Source organism: Mesoplodon densirostris, chromosome 8 (assembly GCF_025265405.1).
Source record: "Mesoplodon densirostris isolate mMesDen1 chromosome 8, mMesDen1 primary haplotype, whole genome shotgun sequence".
NCBI classification, from domain to species: Eukaryota; Metazoa; Chordata; class Mammalia; order Artiodactyla; family Ziphiidae; genus Mesoplodon; species Mesoplodon densirostris.
In genome coordinates, this window is record NC_082668.1 from 62914945 (window position 1) to 62938703 (window position 23759).

The window sequence follows — 23759 nt, forward strand, 5'->3', positions numbered from 1 at the left end:
TATCACTTATATGTGGGATCTAAAAAAAATCGTATAAATGAACTTATTTACAAATCAGAAATAGAGTCACAGATGTAGAAAACAAACTTATGGGTACAAAGGGGGAACGGGGGGGGATAAATTGGGAGATTGGGATTGACATTTACACACTAGTATATATAAAATAGATAACTAATAAGAACCTACTGTATAGCACAGGGAACTCTACTCAATACTCTGTAATGACCTATATGGAAAAGAATCTAAAAATGAGTGTATATATGTATAACTGATTCACTTTGCTGTATAGCAGAAACTAACACAACACTGTAAATCAACTATACTCCAATGAACATTAATTAAAAAAAACAAGCATACTTATAAGGGCAAGTCAGAGAGGAGAGAAGATGTGAGCACAGAAGCAGAAGCTGGAGTGATCTGAGGAAGCAAACACGAGCCAAGGAATGTGGGCACCTTCTAGAAGCTGGAGAAGACAAGGAAGTGGATTCTCACCTAGAGCCTCCAAAAGAACTCAGTCCTGTGGACACTACTTAGAACTTCTGACCTCCAGAACTGTAAGATAATAAACTTATGTTGCTGTAAAACCAAGTTTGTGGCAATCTGTTACAACACCAATAGGAAACTAACATCAGACCCCAGTTCATCTCACAGTCCAGATATCACTTATGTAAGTCTGATTAAATTAGTAGGAAACAAGCAAACTACCAGCTGTTTTACCATTAATTCAAAGGTCTTTTTTCTCCTATGTTGCTTTCTGTTTGTTTCAACACTATCTACTTAAATAAAACACCTTTCTTCTTGATGTCGAATGACAGTCAAAATAAATCTGCACAGGACTAAGCCTAGTAATAATGACTAGAATCACATGATAGGATTTTATAAAAATCACTATAAATGCTCAAATAAATGACACCCCTGACTGGGAAATATATGAATTTGGAAGTGTGGGCATGTGTGGGTGTAGGTGGATGTGTGTACATGTTTTTATTCTCATTAGATGAGAAAGTACAAAAATGTGATATCTTTCTATTATGAGAAAATTGTACTTAATTGTATATTTGTATGCTTTCTATTGGCTACAAAATTTGCAATCATCCTATGCTTTATTAAGCACCAAGTGTTTTTGGTGCTGCAAATGGCAATTCGTACTTACAAGAACATCTTATATAAAACCAAGACAAAATTGAAAATTTTAAGAAGTACATTATCCCCAGGAAGAAGCTTTGCTCATTTATCATTTTTATCATAATGAACAAATGAAAAGTATCTCTGTAAACATTTCAAATTCAATTTGACATTTAATTTTCAAGGAGAAAGTAGTTTTTTTTTTTTTTTCTTGATCATTTAACATTGGCTCCTTGTTTTTTTCAGGCAGTGATACAGAAAATTGTAAAACACTCAGCATAGACTTGTTTGGAACTGCTTCTTTACCAAGAAAAGGCAAAAAGTACCCAGAGTGAAAACCTGGTTCTTTATTTAGCATGAGACAGAAGATATATTTTTTCAGTGGAATAAAACTGGTACGTTCAACATAGTTGACTCAAGTTTTTATTACCACTAGACTAACGTTTTGCAATTCTGTTTTCTTTTCTGAAATTTCAATAGCGATGCTCTATTTCCTTTTTACCTTCCCTTTCTCCAAAGCCCACTGAAATGATTCTACAGAGTTATTTCATATACTACATTTTTAAGGAAAGAAACAATTTTGACAGATTTCCTTCTTAAATGTTAAAGAAATAGCCTAAATTATTGACATTTCCCTGCAAGTTCTATTCTCTAAATCCTGTATGGTTCTCATCCAATCTCCCAGGGGGTATCAAATTCCACATCTTTTTTCTCATCTCTAAGCTTAGTGAGATATGAAGCAGATGGTTAGGCTTTGGCTCTTTCAGGATGATGCAATATCTCCTATTCCTTATGCTGTATTTTAACTATTAAGGGCTCTTCAAAGATTACGGTTTTACTTATCTCAAGTCCCTATTTTGACTTTTACATATATTTTTCAATCACAATTTCTTATTCTCTATTCAAAAAGACTTGAAACTTATTAATTTAATTAATGTTCACTTACTATGAACCAAAATAAGCACTGAGAACATAATGATGGAGACAACAGGATTTCTACCCAGAAATTGCTGAGGGGTAGAAAAAATAAATATTTACAATAATGTGTAGTCGGTGCTAATACAGGTGTATCTAGTGTGTTGAAGGAGCACTGAAAATGGAGCAACTCCTGCTGTAGGCAACCGGGGTCAGGGACTGAGATGAGGAGAGAGCACGCAGAAGATATTTTTAGTTGCCTACCCGACAGCTACTTTTACCACTTTTGAAAATCCCACTTCCCACTCTAGAGACAGGGAAGGCCATATGCTTGCTTTCCCAGTCCTTCTTGTACCTAGGACATGGACACGGACCCCATTGTTGATTAATGAAACAGAGGTATCATGTGTGCTTAGACTACTACAAACAGACTTGGAGGAGGAGCTCTCCTGCATTGCTTTAGGTTGTGAGCATTTGAAATCTGGAGCAGCCAAAGCCATCTTGAAAGCATGAGGCTAAATAAGACTGGGGGTCAAGGACAACACAGTGAGGATGGCAAAGTGGAAAGTTACTCAGTACATGCATTTCCAATCATATTATTGGGCTACCCTGAGGCGCCCCTGCATCCCATCGTGCTAATCTCTAGACATTTTGTTACATTATGCAATCAATACCCTTAATTACTTAGCCATGGTATGCTGGGTAATTTCACTACCAATCAGAAGTAACTGATACAGGTATGAGGGCAGCTTCCCAGAAAAAAGGTAATTCTTAATCATTTTAATAAACGTATATGAGATTGCCAAGCTGAGAAGATGCAGGATGGCATTCCAAACAAAAGGAAGATCACATAGGGAAAACACTGAATATTAATGGAACACCAAGTGATTAATATAGCTGAAGTTTAGTTTATGTGTCAAAGATAGGCTGGAAAATAGATTGAATATTTATATTGTTTGGCTTAAATATAGTCAATATTTTAATATGTTCTCATAACCATTTAGTAAGACTTCTTACTGTGTTATTTTAAGTTACTAGATTTTGAAGACTCCTTTTATGGGAGGTAATAAAATAATACTATAAATGGTAATAGTTATTGAGTGGTCACTATGTACCACATGTTAAATTAAACACTTTGTGTATTTCATTTAATACTCACAAAAATCTGTTATTGGCATCTTGCAAATCAGATATGAGATTGTTTGGAAAGTTAAGTGACTAATGTCACCCAACTAGAAAGTGGCACGGTCAAGACACAAATACTCATCTAACTGACACAAAGCCCGCTCTCATAACTACTAGAGGAGGTTTTGTTTTGCATTTGTTTTTGTTTTTGTTTCAATTTGTCATTCTGAAAACAAAAATTATTTCGCTGGGAGTATATTTATCACTACTGACCTCTAGGCATTAAATGCCAACAGTGCCTCCATCATTGTGACAACTCACCGTGACATCCCACATATTAATGTGCATTTAACACAGATGCTGGATGAAAGAAACCTACTTGGAAATCCTGTAAACAGTTATTATTCACCCTACTTTAAGTTACTGAGACTTTGCATCAACCTCATACTTCCAAAATAGGTCTCAAGGCTTTCTTCTCAAATCTTTCCCACCTGTTGGATGTACCTAAAATTCTATGTGTTTGGGTTTCAGATCTGTAAAGGTAGCAACTATCCCTGTAAGAAGTGAAATTTTGCTCATCATTTATTTACAACATTGTGAATAAAAGATAAAAGGAAGGTATTTATGGAAATGGGAGCAATCATGAAGGTATACTGCAGATGAAAAGATTGAATATTTACAAAGGAGGTTGGAAGCACCATAGGCACACACCCTTTATGACACTGTCAAGAACTTCTTCCCTAGAATTCTCCACAATGAAAGGCATGGAGTAAACGAATTTTCCAACTCCTTTTATTTTATCTCCATGATCAAACAAATATTTAAAATGTATGCAAGTCCTCTTGGGGAAAAAGAAAAAGGATGGTGAAGTAGTGGTTTTCATACTATGGTATTCTTTTGTAGACATATATCTAAACCCCAAACTATCAAGTGAGAAGAGTATCTTTATTAGTTAATGTGATAGAGGACAGAGATCCTAGCTAGGCGGGCTTGTGTTATTTGGGTAATTGTGAAATATCAATAAAAGTTCAATGGGTTTCCTAAACACAACTGTAAGTAACACAGATAATTAAGTACTCTACAGAAGACACACATTATGAGAACTTAAATGAATCCTCGTGAAAGTAATTATTACTCTATCAAAGAAAAGGTCTAATGTAACATTTTAATGTTAATAGGGAATTAGAAAAGGTAGCCATGGGGGCCTAAATGAATATAAATTAAGCCTCATAATGTTTTCAGAAATATAAATGCACACATTTTCTCATATTATACTAGTGCTTGTTCTTTCTTTCCACAATTAAGAAATCATTGAGAAACAGTATACTTGAATCTAATAAAACACATATTAAGTCATGTTATCAGACTATCAGAGTGTTGTTATTTTCTGTAGTTTAAGTTTTGGTGATTTTTTTTTAACATCTTTATTGGAGTATAATTGCTTTGCAATGGTGTGTTAGTTTCTGCTTTATAACAAAGTGAATCAGCTATACATATACAATGTCCCCATATCTCTTTCTTCTTGCATCTCCCTTCCTCCCACCCTCCTTATCCCACCCCTCTAGGTAGTCACAAAGCACTGAGCTGATCTCCCTGTGCTATGTGGCTGCTTCCCACTAGCTATCAGTTTTACATTTGGTAGTGTATATATGTCCATGCCACTCTCTCACTTTGTCCCAGCTTACCCTTCCCCCTCCCCATGTCCTCAAGTCCATTCTCTAGTAGGTCTGTGTCTTTATTCCCATCCTGCCCCTAGGTTCTTCATGCCCTATTTTTTTTTTTTTTTTAGATTCCATATATATGAGCTACCATACGGTATTTGTTTTTCTCTTTCTGACTTACTTCACTCTGTATGACAGACTCTAGGTCCATCCACCCCACTACAAATAACTCAATTTCATTTCTTTTTTTTTTTAAATTAGTTTCTGCTTTATAACAAAGTGAATCAGTTATACATATACATCTGTTCCCATATCCCTTCCCTCTTGCGTCTCCCTCCCTCCCACCCTCCCTATCTTACCCCTCCAGGTGGTCACAAAGCACCAAGCTGATCTCCCTGTGCTATGTGGCTGCTTCCCACTAGCTATCAGTTTTACATTTGGTAATGTATATATGTCCATGCCTCTCTCTCGCTTTGTCACAGCTTACCCTTCCCCCTCCCCATATCCTCAAGTCCATTCTCAAGTAGGTCTGTGTCTTTATTCCTGTTTTACCCCTACGTTCTTCATGACATTTTTTTTTCTTAAATCCCATATATATGTGTTAGCATACAGTATTTGTCTTTCTCTTTCTGACTTACTTCACTCTGTATGACAGACTCTAGGTCTATCCACCTCATTACAAATAGCTCAATTTCATTTCTTTTTATGGCTGAGTAATATTCCATTGCATATATATGCCACATCTTCTTTATCCATTCATCTGTCGATGGACACTTAGGTTGCATCTATATCCTGGCTATTGTAAATAGTGCTGCAATGAACATTGTGGTACATGACTCTTTTTGAATTATGGTTTTCTCAGGGTATATGCCCAGTAGTGGGATTTCTGGGTCGTATGGTAGTTCTATGTTTAGTCTTTTAAGGAACCTCCATACTGTTCTCCATAGTGGCTGTATCAATTTACATTCCCAAGTTTTGCTGATATGTTAGCTGCATAAGTCATATTTAATTAAAATATAAGAAAATGGAGGATAATAAAAAAGGAAAAAATTAAATCTTCTGAAATTTACCACTTGTAGATGATAACCACTATTGCATTTTAAAACATTTCTGTAGACTTTTGTATATAGAAAAAATACATATAAATTGTTGGAATTTTTTAGAGCACTTAATATATTGCTCTGTGAATTGCCCTTTTTTACACAAAAACATTTTGTGGTAAAGCTTCATCTTGGTAATTCTAATTCTGTTTAATAAGCAGAATAAGGACATGACATGTTATATATGAATTTTCCATATTTTTCTAAGTTTTAAAAATTGGGAACTACTTTGATGTTCAAAAATAGATATTAGGTAAAACTAGAAGTTGCAATAAACAACTCTGTAGGTAATCACTGGTTACCTGTTTTACTTAAAAAAAAAAACTAATGAATAAAAGTGAGATTCTGCAAAAGAATTGATTTTTAGAGGTTTCGATGCACTTAGACAAGTTGCCCTCCAATGTAATGTAAAAATTTAAACCCCAAACTTATTTTTATCCCACATCTTAACCTACACTTACTTGTTAGTAGTTTTTTATCTGTCAGTCCAAGAAATTATATCATTTTAAATATTTGTGTTTCTATGACCCTCAAACATTTTCTTCACATTTTCTGACCAGTTTCAGGAACATGTTAATTTTCAGAGACCCAGTGATGACATAACTTGGAAAAACTTCATGAGACCTGAACATCCTGGTTCCTGCCACATAAATAATCTATGTGTCTGAGGAAATTTAGGTTTTAAGTTAAGTGTGACCTCATTCTGAAGGTGTACTCTTAGGATGCGGTAGCCTTCCCAGAAAATACCTCTAGAGCAGGCTTGAGGGAGAATTAACTACACATGCAATTTTGTAGTTAAAGTTCCTTTGTTGAATAATCCTCCTCACTTGCTCTTTTGATAGTTATGGTTGGCCACTTTTAAGGAAAAGCCTTGTCACTTTACTTTCCAATGAAAACTCCAATAGGATATTCCAAAAAAAGTTTAAATATAAATTTTGCAATGAATAACATTCTCTGTCTTGTTTTTCAAAAAAAGTGGGAAAGGGACTCAAAATACTATCTCTGTTTTGGGAAAGCTCAAAACAGAGGAAGTATTTGGAGTCCCTGATCTTCCTGTCCAGCCTCTACCATAAGGCAACTGAAAAGCCCTAGGTAATATCTTTATTATCATGTGCCTACAGTCACACAGGAAAAACACTACCTGAGGAATCTAAGAGAGTTCATAATGGAAGACCACCACCTTCAACAGAGGATGGAACATTATGTAGCCAATATTCAGGTATCATTGGGGTATCAATTCTGATACTAAGTTTCTACTGTATCAAAATATATTTAAATTGTAATCTAATTCAGAGAAGGGAAGCACAGCAAATTCTGACATATCCTAAAGCTAGAATTCACTTCAATATTCATCATACTGTCTTTAAAAATGTACATACATATGCACACACTGTAGGTACTGGTTAAAAATATATTTTTACATATGTAATGTACGTATATTTATGTTTAATCGTGATACATGTCTTTATGTAACTTTAAAAGATACATTATAAAAGTATATATATATATATATATATTTATGTACAGAAGTAACATAAAAGTTATGTCATCTTCTAATCAGAAGAAAGGAGTTCTATTTTCTTCTTTAGTTACACATAACTCAGTGTGCCAAAGAATCCAGCTATTTCAACCTTTTAATTTGTAGGATTTGGATCGTCAGTCTTCTAATTTGCATATTTACATTTCTTTCCCCTCAGAGCTTGGTAAGTCATGAAAATCATTCCTAAGATCTTCTTAAGATCATAACAGAAATTAATGGCTTTTTTCCCCATTAAAATATGTCAAATCTGGATATTACTTGTGAATTGAATTACCTTCTATTTGTTTGAGGAATGGATAACTATATTTTAAAAGCCTACTGGCTAGTGGTCAGAGATCAATAGATGAATAATAGAAATCTGTGTTCTATAGAAAAAAGGATAACAAGCATTATGGATGTGTTCATAAAACAAAATTCAAATATGTTATGCCCATAATGTACAACTTTTGAGAGATTATTAGCAAATGATTGGGGAGGTAAAAGTGTAAGCAAACATGAGAAAAAAGAAAATTTTAGGGATTCTGTGCTTTGATTGATATTACCTATGAATAAGTCCTGATTTCTAAAAGATTAAAGTGGATATCTTCCACTATGATTAAATAACCTCTTTGAAATACTCTAAATATTTAAGCTACTTTAAAATAGATTTAGAAAAAGTAATTAGACACAAGAAAAAGTTAACATTTAGATAATAAATACTCAAGAAAAAATATATCTGTACCTGCTATCACATATTTCTGTTACATTTTTGAATTTCCCAAACTATGTTGTATATTTAAAGAAGACTAAATTAATTTCAATCCTTGCAAATATTAGTATATTAACACAATATCTCATTATGTTTTTATTATCAACCTTCTTAATTATTATTCATTATATACATTTATGCTCTTGTTTCCCAAGGCTACTTATCCTTTCTTTCACCTGGAACTATAAACACAGTTACATAAATATCATTATGTATCTTACACATTATTCAATAAATGCTTTAATTAATTATGGTGAAAGATTTATTTTAAAAAACTTTACTGAGGAAAAACATTTCTTTCTCAATATTTAAGTGGTAGCAGTGTTGTAATTCAGTTTAAAAATCCAAAATTTTTAAAAATTTAAATAAAAGCAATTTTAATTCCTTTATGGTCAGCTAGATTATAGTAACTACTAGAGGGCCCAACCTAATTGTAAAATTTTACCCAATATAAAAAAATACAGGGAGAAACTAAAGTGGTAGAAAACAACTGTTAGGGAAATGGATATGTCTCTAAAGATTGGAGAAAAGATGGAGCAATTAATATTCCAAGGTATCAAGACTCCTTATGCCTGCCAAAATCATGACATCTTTTGAAGAAGTTTCTACCTTCTGCTTTATAATTGCTCCTGGATACCTATATGGGCTAGCTGCAAAAATGTGATTTTGATTACTCTTCTTTCCATATGTACTTGAGTTAACTCAAGTGAGCAAAGCTCTTTCTCATTCTAAAAAGTGTATATGGCAAATATGAATAATAGGGAAAAACATTTAAGGATGAGATTTACCAAAAAAAAAAAAAAGAAAAATTCCACTACCCCTATTCTGTTTCTCTGACAAGGGAAAAAATAATGTCTAGCAGCAATTTTTGTTCTTCTGCTTCTAACTTGAAGATGAAAGTCGATTTGTGAATATTTAAAGTTTTTCTTAGCATGCTGATATTTGAAGTAGACAAATTATAGTAAATTATTGTGTTGAATGTTTTAGTATTGTAACAGATGAGTTACAAGTTGGAAATTTGTGGACTCTAAAACAAGAAGAAATGTAAATTAGTGGGGAAAGGTTCTGAACACCTGGTACTTTCTTTCAGTTGTTTTATATGTCATATGTTCTCCACCTCCCCCAAAGAGATTTGGGTCATACCCATGCTCAGTTTTGAATCATCTTCTTTTTTACTTAGTTGATACTATTTTCAACAAAGTCTTAAATATTTTGATAAAACTATTTTCAATGTATACATAATATCCTTTATTATGTCTAAAGTAAATATTCAAGAATTGTACACAATTTGATTTCAAATACTTTCTATAGCTCCAAAGATTTAGAATAAGAGAGCAAGGAAAAGAGAGCGCATAACTTCCAAAAATTCGGGGTTTGTGACAAAAGTTTGGGAATGTGTTTAAATGACCCATCACAAACAGAATGAAAATGACGCTACTGACAATGGAAGGAAAATACTGAGTAATCGTGTGCAAGAAAGACTAAAAGTCAAAATTCTAAGCCAAAATCTGCATTTTACTTCACTCCTATCTCATCTATTTAACATTATAATATATGCTTAAGTGATAAACTGTAAGTGCTCCTTCTCTAATGAAAACTGTGTAACCCTGGAAATTTCCCCATACCTAACCTGAGTACTCATAGAAGAAAACATAATTAAAAAACTGATTTTAGTAACAAGAGTCACTCCTAGTAGACATTTAAATTTCTGGTAGTCTGAGTTCTTTTCCTTGCCTCATTTCTGCAATTTCTAATCTAGCCACCTCCCACCTTTCCTATTTACTCTCACGAAACAATATTTATTATTTGAGAGATTTAAAAGTAAATTGAACCTACTAAATATTATCTATAACCTGGAAGAGACCAAATAACATACCTTTTCTCAGCATATCACCCAACTCAGACCACATGATAAGATTCTTATAGGGCTTCGCTGGTGGTGCAGTGGTTGAGAATCTGCCTGCTAATGCAGGGGACACGGGTTCGAGCCCTGGTCTGGGAGGATCCCACATGCCGTGGAGCAACTAGGCCCGTGAGCCACAACTACTGAGCCTGTGCGTCTGGAGCCTGTGTTCTGCAACAAGAAAGGCCGCGATAGTGAGAGGCCCACGCACCGTGATGAAGAGTGGCCCCCGCTTGCCACAACTAGAAAAAGCCCTCACACAGAAAGGAAGACCCAACACAGCAAAAATAAATTAATAAATTAATAAACTCCTACCCCCAGCATCTTCTTTAAAAAAATTCTTATAAATACACACAGTACATAAAGTATTTTATCTTCTCCTTAAAAATATTTATCCATTTCAGCTACTTGCAATGACAAATAAAGCTAGCTGTGTTTCTCTTACCTTACTCCTACCAGTGTTTGAAATAGTTCCTTTGGTGGGACAATCTATAATCTGAGTGTAGATAATACCTGCACAAGTGATTCATTAGTTTAAATAAAGATAAAAATGTGAACTCAGTGGATTTTTACATTGATATAAATTTAAAATCAAGAGTTGGATACATCCCATTCCACAAAAGTTTGGTGTAACTGAAAAGCAAAAAGGAAAGTAGAGGTCAGACACTGGGCTCCAAACTCCTCTTGATGTTTTCTCCTGGGCAAATGACACCAGGGCTTTGTTCATGATTTTCCTCCTTTAGAAAACCAAATATTAGCTAACAGCATCTTTAAAATTGTCCTAGTGATCTTGTATTTGAATACTGTGCTATGCAGACACATACATGCTGGATAAATGAATATTAAAGGTTTGACTCTTTTATTTTGAAATTCCTCCTAGTGAAAACTTACTAGATTTGCTTCATTTAAATACATTAACTTCATTACTTAATATCCTTATCTTGTTTTTGAGCAACCAATTTCTTTTTTTTTTTTTTACTCTTTTTTTTTTATTTTGCGGTACGGGGTCCTCTCACTGTTGTGGCCTCTCCTGTTGTGGAGCACAGGCTCCGGATGCGCAGGCTCAGCGGCCATGGCTCACGGGCCCAGTCGCTCCACAGGATATGGGATCTTCCCAGACCGGGGAACGAACCCGTGTCCCCTGCATCGGCAGGCGGACTCTCAACTGCTGTGCCACCAGGGAAGCCCCCGATTTCTTTTTATTTTACAACTTTGCTCTAAGTTATTTTTGTGAATTTCTAAAGAGTCATTTGTACAAAGACTGAAAAATAGTCACCATTTTTTATATTCAGAATAATCTGACATATAAATTATACCTCAATAAAGTTGATTTAGAAATAACATGATAAAGGTTCTTACCTCAATGTTAATATATTTGTTATAGATATATATTGAAAAATTAGTTTTTGGAATAAGGAGATACATCTGGTTGTGTCTTCTTCAAAACATACAATATACATCTAATATATATATATATATATATATATATATATATATATATATATATATATATATAAAGTCATTTAAACTGGGCAATTATTTGTATGTGATTCATTTTATTCCTTTTTCAGCACCATAACTAATTTCTGAGGTTTTGTAATGAGTCCACTTGTCTTTACAAATACAACCTTGTTATGTTCCCATTATTATAAATTGCTTTCTATTATAATATTTTATTATATAGAGAGATGTTTTCTTTTCAGAGAATATTTTCTAATTAACTATCTAAACCTATTTCAGCTCCTCGAAAGTGGCAGGGGCAATTTTTGAGAAGAGATACACCAATCCACTTGCATCATGGAAATCCATACTGCCCTAAAATCAATAGTTAACAAAGTTGTTTGGGGGATCATCTGAATTAGAATTATCTGGAATGTGGGTTAGCAAAAGCAATTCCTCATTTCTCATTAGTATCTCTGGAGGTAGGGTCCCCAAATCAGAATTTTATAAAGCTCCTCAGGTAATCTTTAGGCTTATTAAGGTTTGAGAACCTCTAACTCAGAGTGTTATGCTTCTTTGTTAATTCTGAATCATATCTTTACATAAGTTAGGCTTATAATTTAAAGGGTTTCTTGTCTTCATTATAATCTAAGCAACCTACCGTGTGTCTTACAGTGAATACTAGATCCTCAGTTCGTAACAAGTGCATCTCTTGTTAATGTGAGATTCCAACAAGGTCTCATATGCCCAGCTGTGCTCCTGAGAAAAGTGTCAGCCTCTCACCATTGATTCTCCTTCTCCTTATTAAGAAAATGGGCATTTATTTAAAATGTGAAAGAAATTACAACACATTACAAATTTTAAAAAGCTGACAAATACGTAAAACATCAATTAATTCAAAAGTAACATGATGTTTTTACTAATTGACTGGCATAGCTCTATAATACCTTTTCCTCTACATTTTTTTAACTACAGATACATCAATCATCTTTTTAATTATATTTTCTACAGAGAGAGTAAAAAGTTAATCCAATCTTTCCTCTTGAGTACTTGATCAAATTTTCATTATCATTATTAGCTTAGAAAAGTTTCTTTAAATTTCATAACTTCTTACTGAAAGTGGCATGGAAAGTGCATGGTTGTCAGTTTGGGGGAAATCTCTCTATAGCTTTTTCTTATATATGAGCTGTAAGATTTAGAATAATTTTCCATAGAGTAGTTTCTTGCTTTTTGTTCACTATCCACCTATAATACTTCTGATGCCATTAAGCACATTCATACTGTGACATGACCACTGGTCCTGCACCTGTGGATCATGATGTTGGGTATGTCACTACAGTGAGTAAAAGCCAATTATACACTAGAGTGGTTATAAATAACTATACATAAAAGTGACTGAATCATATAAATTACCTTACTAAACACAAATTAAATATATTATATACTCAATTCCCTCAAATCAGACTCCAAAAATACCCACAGTCACTCCAATACTTATTCTCATCTCTATTTTCACCTTTCTCAGTAATAAGCACTACAGTTCACCCATCTGCAAAACTGGGAAATTTTGTTTTCCCAGTTTTAACTATGTCCACTTGGTTTGATTTCATGGAGACAGAACAAGAAAAAAAATTCTTCACAGTTAAAATTTAACTTAAAATTCTATTATTATTTGCAGGCAGAAACCAGGGACTACTTATAAACCTCTGCTTTGCAAACAACTCACATATCCAATGAGTCACTGAATTATGGTAATTTTATTTCCTACATCCTACTTAGCACTAGAATCTCATCTCTTCTTCTATTCCAACTGGCACTTCCATAGTCTAAGTCAGGAGCATCTCCTGCCTAGAGCCCCACAATGGCCTCCTCCTGCATTAAGTTTTGTTGCCCTTCAATTCATTCTCTAGAGTATACACCATTTTTATTTTTTATTTTTTATTTTTTTTTTTTTATTATTTTTTTTTTTTTTGCGGTATGCGGGCCTCTCACTGTTGTGGCCTCCCCCGTTGCGGAGCACAGGCTCCGGACGCGCAGGCTCCGGACGCGCAGGCTCAGCGGCCATGGCTCACGGGCCCAGCCGCTCCGCGGCATATGGGATCCTCCCAGACCGGGGCACGAACCCGTATCCCCTGCATCGGCAGGCGGACTCTCAACCACTTGCGCCACCAGGGAGGCCCAAGAGTATACACCATTTTTAGAATGTGCATTTGGTCATTTAAAATCCCTGCTTAAATTCTTTAAAAATTTAGAATTGTTTTTGTCCTACATCAGTAAACATAGTGCAAAGGATCTTTAGGATTGAACCCTTGTCCACAATTTCCCCCTTTCTCCTAAAAACTCAGGGATCTAGCCCAACCTGACTGACTTTGGTCTTTCACTACAACATGTGTTTTCTTGCCTCAGTGCCTTGATAGTTTCTGAACCTTCTGCTTAGACCACTCTTCTCTTTTCACCCACTTCTTTGTTTTTTTTTTTTTTTTTTACAATGTGCTTAACTTTTTTTTTTTACATCTTCATTGGAGTATAATTGCTTTACAATGGTATGTTAGTTTCTGCTTTATAACAAAGTGAACCAGCTTTACATATACATATATCCCCATATCACCTCCCTCTTGCATCTCACTCCCACTTTTCCTAACCCATCCCTCTAGGTGGTCACAAAGCACTGAGCTGATCTCCCTGTGCTATGCGGCTGCTTCCCACTAGCTATTCATTTTACGTTTGGTAGTGTATATATGTCCATGCCACTCTCTCACTTCATCCCAGCTTACCCGTCCCCCTCCTCATGTCCTCAAGTCTGTTCTCTATGTCTTCGTATTTATGCCCTTAGGTTCTTCAGAACCTTTTTTTTTTTTTTAGATTCCATATATATGTGTTAGCATACGGTATTTGTATTTCTCTTTCTGACTTACTTCACTCTGTATGACAGACTCTAGGTCCATCCACCTCACTACAAATAACTCAATTTCATTTCTTTTTATGGCTGAGTAATATTCCATTGTATACATGTGCCACATCTTTTTTATCCGTTCATCTGTCGATGGACACTTAGGTTGCTTCCATGTCCTGGCTATTGTAAATAGAGCTGCAATGAACATTGTTTTACCCACTTCTTATACCAGATCTACCTTATGTCTCAATTTAAAAGTCCGATTTTATGGGAAATCTGACTCCTGTGTTTTTCAATGGAACTTTGTATTTCTGTTCTCATGATACTAATCATAGTTTACTCTCATACCTTGTTCAATTATCTGTCTTTCTCCCTAGATCATAAGCCTAAGTGAAAGTAGGAACAATGTCTTGCTCATCATTCTCTGCCAAATATATAAACTCAATAAGTATTTATTGGAATAAATAACTAAATAACTGAAAAATATTTGCAATCAAACATATTGAGGCATTTTTATGGCTTCAGTAAAGTTATTTAAATGCATCATAAATCAGTTTTCTGATATATAAAACAGAAATAATAGTATACATTCCATGGGTGTGTTGTGAAAATTATTAATAATATATATGAATCATTAACAGTCTGTGGCATGCACACTGGGAGTGCTCAACAATGAAGTATACTACCATTAATTAGATTTTTATTTCTTCATATTGACTTCGAATTTTGTTTTTTGGTATATTCACTTTGGCTAGCTGAAAATACCATCAATTGTTTCATTGGTCAAACCACTGGTCAAGGAATCCTAACCCTTCTCATTTTTTCTCCTGGTTCAATGACTTTCTATGCTGTAAATATTGGTCAATGGACACTTTGGTGGGAATAGCTTCTTGACCAGTAGGAAAGTGTCATTGTACATTACACTGTGATATTCTTTTCTCATTCTTATATGCTTTTCTGTTCTTGACCAGCATTTTCTTGTCTATATTATTTTTACAAGAAACAACAGACTTTGGTGAGGGTGCTATTAGAATGACTACTGCTCAAATTTTTTTTAAAAAAATCCTTTTTCTCTGGTTCATTTCCTTTTTCTTAAAGAACAAATCCATTTTCACAATTATATTTTTTAATAAAATTCTGCCAGCTGAAATTGACATAGAAAATTGCACACTGGTGGGCAATCACTATTCAATTGCACAAACACACACACAATTTGAATGAACAAAACAAATGACATAGAAAAGGAGAGAGTAGGCAAATAAAAACAGTAGTATATGAATTGAGGTAAGTGGACTGCAATATAATCTTTCACAAAAATACCTATTTTCTCTTGTCCAAATTGTCTTTCTGTGAGCTTGAAAAGGTTGTTCTGTTTTGTTAAATTGAAATTACTGTGTTGACTATTTTGACAATGCAATCTAACAGTTCAATCATTCTCTGACCATTAGCCTCCCTGGCAGAATCACAGCCACAGGGACATCTAATGCTCTGAAAAATAATTCTCAATGTAATTTCCAAAAAGCTACTGGCTGTAAATAATAATAGACGTGTAAGTTATATTTCAACTACCAAGACTTGTTTTCTTGTTCAATCTCTATGAAACCAAATCAAATACATATATGGTACATAGTATATGCATAAACAAAGTTCCAACCATTCACTCAACTTAGCCTTTTCCACCTGTCTTATAAAAATGAATTGAACTAGGTATTTGTTAAAAAAAGGTTTATCTTTCATTTCACAACTCTGTGAAAAAAATACTACTCTTTTTCACATTATCTCAAAGTTCTCCCACAAATTCTATGTATTTAATTTTATTACAAATACTATTTTTATTTAAATTATGTTTTGAATATAGGCAGTACCTCTCTCCCTAAAAGGAAAACAGGGCATTTTGAAGAAAAAGCAAGATGCACACACTAAGATACCTAAAACTATAGGTTCACAAATTAAGTTGATTGATTAATTCTTATGCAATTCCAGTGAAGTCAAATAAAGTAGTTCCACTAAGTAAATTAAATAATAATAATCAAATAAATATGCAATTTCTTCCCCTATATTCAATCCTGCAACATCAAGTATATAATTTTTTCCTCTACAAAAGTCTCTAAATTTTTGATAAATTATAAATGTTATTGGATTGTACACTGTCCCTACCACTTAAATTTAGGAAAAAAAAATTTTGTCTGACTTAGTGAATGTTATTAGCTTTGTGTCTAGTTTTTGTTATAGTACTTTCACCACTAATGCAGGAAATGAGGGTACTATGAATGTATTTTGGGACCTCAAAAGGAAGTAATTTCAATGCAATATGAATATTATAGGGAAAAGACTCATCCAAAATATTTCAGAGTATAATAGTGACAGAGTGAAAAGAATACTATATTTATAAATTAATAAACATTTGTATAGCTGTCTTGGAGTCAAGCTCTGTCCTAGTTTTACACAGACCTGAAAAACTTCAAGACAATAACAGTTTAGCAATAAGATTAATCATAAATTAAAAATGGCAATGCACATTTCCAAGAGCAAGTCATTAGACCAGAAATTGACACTGTCATATCTCTAACACCTAGTATATAACAAGCATTCAATTAATATTAGTTGAAGAAAGAAATGTTTTTGTTAAACAGATGTGTGTACAAACGGCTAAGGGAATAGAAAGGACGGTACTCTTCCTTTTTTTTCAAGAGTAGAGAAAAGCAGAATAAAATAAGGAAAGGCTAAAAAGAGAAAATCTTTGATCTGGGCTTGAAAGATAACGGATAATGGATTTCCCAGGCATAGAAGGGGATAATGAAAGAGGTAAAGTTTACCACTTGAAGAGGTTTAGGAAAGTAAGGATATTTCAGGGAGAAGAAATAATTTAAATAAAAAGCATATTGTTGAGCATAACGTGCTCAAAAGTTTTGGACTTTACTTCATCAGTAGAGGGATGACACTGAATAGTTTAAAGAAGGTTTTAAACATTGTTTTAAAGAAGAAGCATCTCATAATGTGACAAAAGGAGAACTTTGTCAGCAGTTTGGTGAATGACTCAGAGATAGAAAATCTTGAAGAAGGTAGTCAAACTAATTAACAAAGTGTTACAACACCTTCTCAGCCATGTAACAAAGAGGGCCTAAACTTGGAAAATGAAAAAAGAAAGGAGAGATGGAAATAAAGTAGCCATTTCAGAGGTGAAATGGATGGCACCAAATGGATCAGTGTGAAAACACTGCAGGAAATGGTGGTGTACCTAGTGCAAGTGTTCTCCTGAGTGGATGCACCATTAAACAAAGTAGATAGGGAAAAAAAAGTTCAGTGGGAAAGATAAGTGATGTTTTGAAAATATGGGATTGAAGGGAATAATGTGAGATTTAGGGGGATATGTCCAAAAACTGTTAGAAATGTGATTCTAAGATAAAGGTGGGAGGATGGGGCCACCATGTTTGTTCATAGTGTCCAGTTTCATGTAGGATTGGAATCAGAGGAGGTTGCACTGTTAGAAAGGAAGTAACTGGAAAACCAAAATGACTTTGAGAAAGAACAAAAAAAAAGTCTTATTTACAGTAGCCTGAGGAGGTTAAGATGAAAAAACAACTGCAGAGTGCTATTTCCAAAGTAAAGGAAAAAACTGCAGGTGAATGAGAAAGTAAGAGTTGAGCTTGGAGTGGGGTGTAAGTGATTATTTGTCATGTTTGCTGTTTTTCAATGAAGATAAACATGGGAAAGAACTGTAAACTGAGGAAATAAAGCCAAGGGTATGTAAAGATTAATAGATAGTTTAAAGGGAAGATCATGATGAAGTTAATAGAGAAAAACAAGACCACAGAGAAAAACATTGAGAAGATAATCTAGAAGAGATACTTTTTCAAAGACAAAAGGATATCTAGATAAGAATTTAAAGTATGATTAAACATGATGATAAAGTGGGAAAAAATTGAAAAAAAATCTTGTTTGATGAATTATTTTCTCTGTAGGCTAAAGGTGAAATGGGGGTGGCGGGGTTTGAAAAGAGTGGTTAAAGTTTGAAACAGCTCTTGTTCAAAGTATTTCTGGAAAGCGACAGCCATAACATGGCATTAGAGAACCTTCTTTTTGATTCATTGATAGCATTTGTTCACCCAGTTGAATTAATATTTCTCAGGTAGAGTTCAGTAAACTCTAACAACTCTGACCTATGTTTTGAACTATATTATTGCCCTACTGGACTGACTCCTACTAAAATATTTGTTTCCTTCTCATTGTTTCCTCCTCCTTTTATATGGTTTTGAGAAATATTGAGCTTGGCCTATCATAGAACACATTATTCTAATAGTAAATATATTACTATTCATATTATTCCTAAGAGAATGTTGTTATCATTGGTTGACTCTGCTTGGCACAGACCTTATGGCATCACAGGGTCTGTATTTAGATTTGGTCCCTACATTTACTTATTCTGCATCTTCTAGTTACCTTAAGTTGTTTTCTCATTTTCTCAGTATAATTTCATAACTCATATATCAATTAACTTTATATTACTGTCACACATGACACTAACAGCTAACAATATTTCTTCATGCTGCTATCTTAATTGTGATGTATGTATGCTGAACATGAATATCTCAAGATCGAAATATGCCCTATTAAAAAATATCTCAGCTGTTTGGTGAAATTTACTAGAAATCTATAAATTAATGGTAGAAAGATTTTTATCTTATTTTTAAATAACCTTCAGAATTAATGCAGATTTGCTATTTATATTACATAAAGTAATTTTGTCTAATTTGGACATTTAAAAATGTTTGTGCTTAGTGATTTTCTATGAAATAATTAAGTTACCTGTGTAAATTCAATACAGTAATGGGAATCAAGTAGTTTCTAGGTTTTCAATAACTCATTATTTTAGGATGGTAGCAATGGTCGAAGACCTAGAGAAACGTGATTTTACTTGAGGTTAATATTATTCAGACTAGCAGTTAATGCAGGGTTGGAAAAGACAACCAACGTTAGAATGTTTGGAGACTATCATAAGGAAATAGGCTGTCAGGGAAAGATAGTAGAGGTGACGTTTGTTCTAAGGGTAATGAGAAAGAGGGAGGAGAAACTCTTTAAAGATGAATTGATAGGGCTTCCCTGGTGGTGCAGTGGTTAAGAATCTGCCTGCCAATGCAGGGGACATGGGTTTGAGCCCTGGTCCGGGAAGATCCCACATGCCGCAGGGCAACCAACCTCGCGAGCCACAACTACTGAAGCCCGCGTGCCTACAGCCCGTGTTCCACAACAAGAGAAGCCACGGCAGTGAGAAGCCCATGCTCCGTAACAAGAGAAGCCACCACAATGAGGAGCCTGCGCACCACAACAAAGAACAAAAGCGGCCAAAATTAATAGATTAAATAAATATATATTTTTGAAAAAGATGAATTTATAAAAGTTTCCATTAAAGGGAAAGTTATTAAAATGAACAGTGAAGGACTGTGAAAAAATACTTTTTCTTTTCTGATTGCCCTTTTTTATCTTTAAAATAAATGTTTTACACCAAATTAAAAGATTTTTCTTAATCTTCAAACCCTGGGTAAACTTCCATTTTTCTGTAAATCCCCTGAAATACTACACGAATTTTTAATACATGTGGAATATGCAGTTATGCTGAGGAAATCCTTAGCTTTCATCATAATCTTAAAGGCACCCCGATCTTAAAAAGGCTAGAAGCAATGGTTGATTATCTTTACGTTTCCACCATATGTTCCGTAATAATGTGGCTTTTGCAAACATAGACCAAATAAGCCTGCTAGACTGAAAGTTCTTAAAAGAAAACAGCATTTTTCTTCTTCATCTGTATATCTGCCCAAGCATCCAGTATCATGTTTTGTACACAATAAGTGGAAGTCATTGAATGCTGTTTGAACGAATGAATCAATGAATCAATGAATTAAAAATAAAGAACTATATGGATGAACCAAGAATGTTTTCTTTTCTGGTAGTATTAGAATATTAATCCTCACCAACACATTAAACCTGAATGTTCTCCAATCAAAATTCAACCAAGAAATTAATTCTCTTACATCAAACTCCCAGAGAAGTGTTTGCAATGTTTATGTAATTGATATGAGTAAAAATATATGACATGTAGTTAAAAATACAGTCAAGGAAAACTGAAGCAGGGAGTACAATGGAGCAAATAGGAGTATTTATTGACCCAATTAGGTTCCCATGGATTTAAGAAAGTAAAGAGAATTGTTTGTTGACCCATAACAAACCATCTCATGTTACATTGATTCACTAAACATATTTATTGGGCACTGATTATATAGCAGATCTTAGGCTAGAAGTGAGGGATATAGAAATGTAAAGTTAGCATAATCTACAACCTAAGCTCTCTCAGAGTCTGGTGGATACCTAGACAGGACAACCAACAAATCAAATAATTACCATTGGAGGTATGAACAAATGCAGTGTCAACAAAGGAGTACCAAAATGACAACAAACAACACCTGGTCTACAGGGCCACTGCATTTAATTTGAAGAATTGATAGAAGTCATGATTGATGTTGATGTATTTCCTAAACTCTCTGTCCTATTTTTTCCTATCTCTCAGCTATTAGTTTAGTGATTGTTTGATTCTTCCTTCTCATCACTCTGCTAAAGTATGATAAGCCTGGATTTCTTTTGGACTTTGAGAAGATAAAATTAAGGACAAGTGATAAGCACACCATTAAATATATCTCTCCTTTATAGTCAGCATATTTGGACATTTGACTTCTCATGTACATACTCAATGATCCTTGTGTGGAGGACATTTCTCTTTATTTTGGTTGAATGCTTCAGCATGCCCAATGACTTGATAATTGAGCACTAACACACAAATTGTAAACTTTCAGGAAGAAATTCACTTATTTGGTCTCTCACTGGAGAAAGTATTTCTTAAGGCAGGCTGAATTTATTCAGTCCAGAAATCCATTGCTTTTCTAAGAAACAAAATGTTTCACAGTTGAGCTGGACTGCAAACTCTTCTAAAACATATAGAACAGGATTTCTAATTGGAGTGGTGGAAAAATTCTTTCTGAAACTTGAAATTCAGACTAGCATTTGTGCTTTCCATTCTCTGTTAGGAATATCATGATGCAGCTTCAAAAAAGTGAAAGCTGAATAATTTGAGCAGCAGTGTACTTCCAGGGAACTATTGAGCCAGAAGATCTGGAGTTTCTGAGTTTGGACAAAGAAAGAACATTAACTGCTTTTGTTTGTTTGGCTTTCTATTTTTATGCTTATATTGGTAGGTACAACCTGAATTATACTGCAACAAAGATGTTTTAAGTCTTGAAGAAAACTTCATGCTGTTCTTACTGGATTTAAGAGAGGCCCAAATTGTATTTCCTGAGTCTGAACCATTTTTTATGTAAGAGAAGATACTGTAAGAGAAAGAAATGGTGAGGCATTACTGCTACCCATGTACCTTTTCATAATGGGAACACCAAACAATAGGGAAAGTATATTAAGCTTATATCCATCCAGAATTACAAGTTCTCCAACACATGTAGCTTACTTTTCATATCTATACATACATACATGTAGCACTGAGCATACTTAAATATTGTAAATGCAGCCCAAATGCTGAGACAAGAGGATTTATGTCAGAGGACATTCCAAATTCATTTAGATCATAAACAAAAAAATATCCCCAAATTTAGATTCGCATGGAAATCTTCTTTTGCTCTGGCCACAAAAAAACCCCACAAAAACTAAACTAAGCCATATATCCACCCACTCTGTCAATCTGTACCAGCCTTAAGCAGTGGCTCCTTTTCCTAACTATTTTTAGACACCTGAAGTACCAAAGATTGTATTTCAATCTTAGCAAGACCTATGAACGTAAGGAAAATCTATTTTACATTCTGCTGGAAGGGAAATGAACCTGAACGAGACCCTACAGATATTAACTAAGGAAAAAATAATTACCTTGCTTAGTCCTATTTGGCAATAGGCCTAATTTGCTGAAAAAGAAGTCACCATAGATTTACCCTAACATAAAGCACAGATCAGTTGCTTACTTGCCATCCTCAACATCTGCTTTGAGACCAGTCTTTTTTATCCACTTGAAAAGTGACAGGAAAGTCAGAGAGATCTCAGGTCTCATGGGAGACAAGAAATATGAAATTAACATAATAAACTCAATAGTATGTTCAATGGTGGCAAGTTAGAATTTTTTGATAAAACACAGGATTACCAAATTCATAAAAGTAAATATGATTTTCAGATAAATGAGAAATAATTTTGGTATATGTATGTCTCTTATTGCATATTTCATGGGACATACATATACTAAAAATGTATTTGTCATTTATCTGAAATTCAATTTAACTGGGAATCCTGTATTTTTATTTGCTAAATTTAGCAACGTTAAGGTAGATGTTATTAAAAAAAAGAAAAAGAAGTGTAAGAATAAAAAGGGAACTGGGCTGCAGCTTGGGGTAAGGGAGCACAGGGTTTGCTGGGGTGGGGTGGGTAGTGGGCAGATAAAGAAAAAACTGGTAAGGGCTGAAGGAGGTGACTTACTTAGCCAAAGGGATATTTGGGAAAAGAACATCCTAAGCACAGGGATCGCTAGAGCAAAGGCCCCAAAGCAGAATTGTGTCTGGCCTGACTGTGAAATAGTTGAATATATCGCTTCAAATGAAAGATGACCAATGACTTAATGTATGCATACCGCTCAGGAGAGGTAACGAAATTTCTCAGAATGATTTTTGTACATAGTCACTATTACAGTCTAGGTATGTGCTTCTCTACAGAATCATATTTCATAATGACAAGTACCCTCAATTCCTTATTTTTAAGGAAATGCTGATCCTAATGCTTCTGGGGGGGGGGAAGGTGGGTTTTTTTTTCTCTTTCAGAGATAAACTGGTTTTCCAACCAAAAGTAAAATATTTCTACTGGTTATGCAGTATATAGCCTTAGAGTTAATACATCTCTAGAACAAACTACTTAGTTGTCTTTTAATAGAATCCAGGTTAATGTACCAATAGTTTTGTTGCACATGAGCATTTCCTTTAAAGAAGCCTTAGGGAACCCTCCTACACTGCTGGTGGGAATGTAAATTGGCACAGCCACTATGAAGAACAGTATGGAGGTTCCTTAAAAAAACTAAAAATATAATTACCATATGACCCAGGCATATACCTGGATAAAACCATAATTTGAAAAGGCATATACCTGGATAAAACCATAATTTGAAAAGATGCATGCACCCCAATGTTCACTGCAGCACTATCTACGATAGCCAGGACATGGAAGCAACCTAAATGTCCATTGATGGATGAATGGATGAAGAAGATGTGATGCATA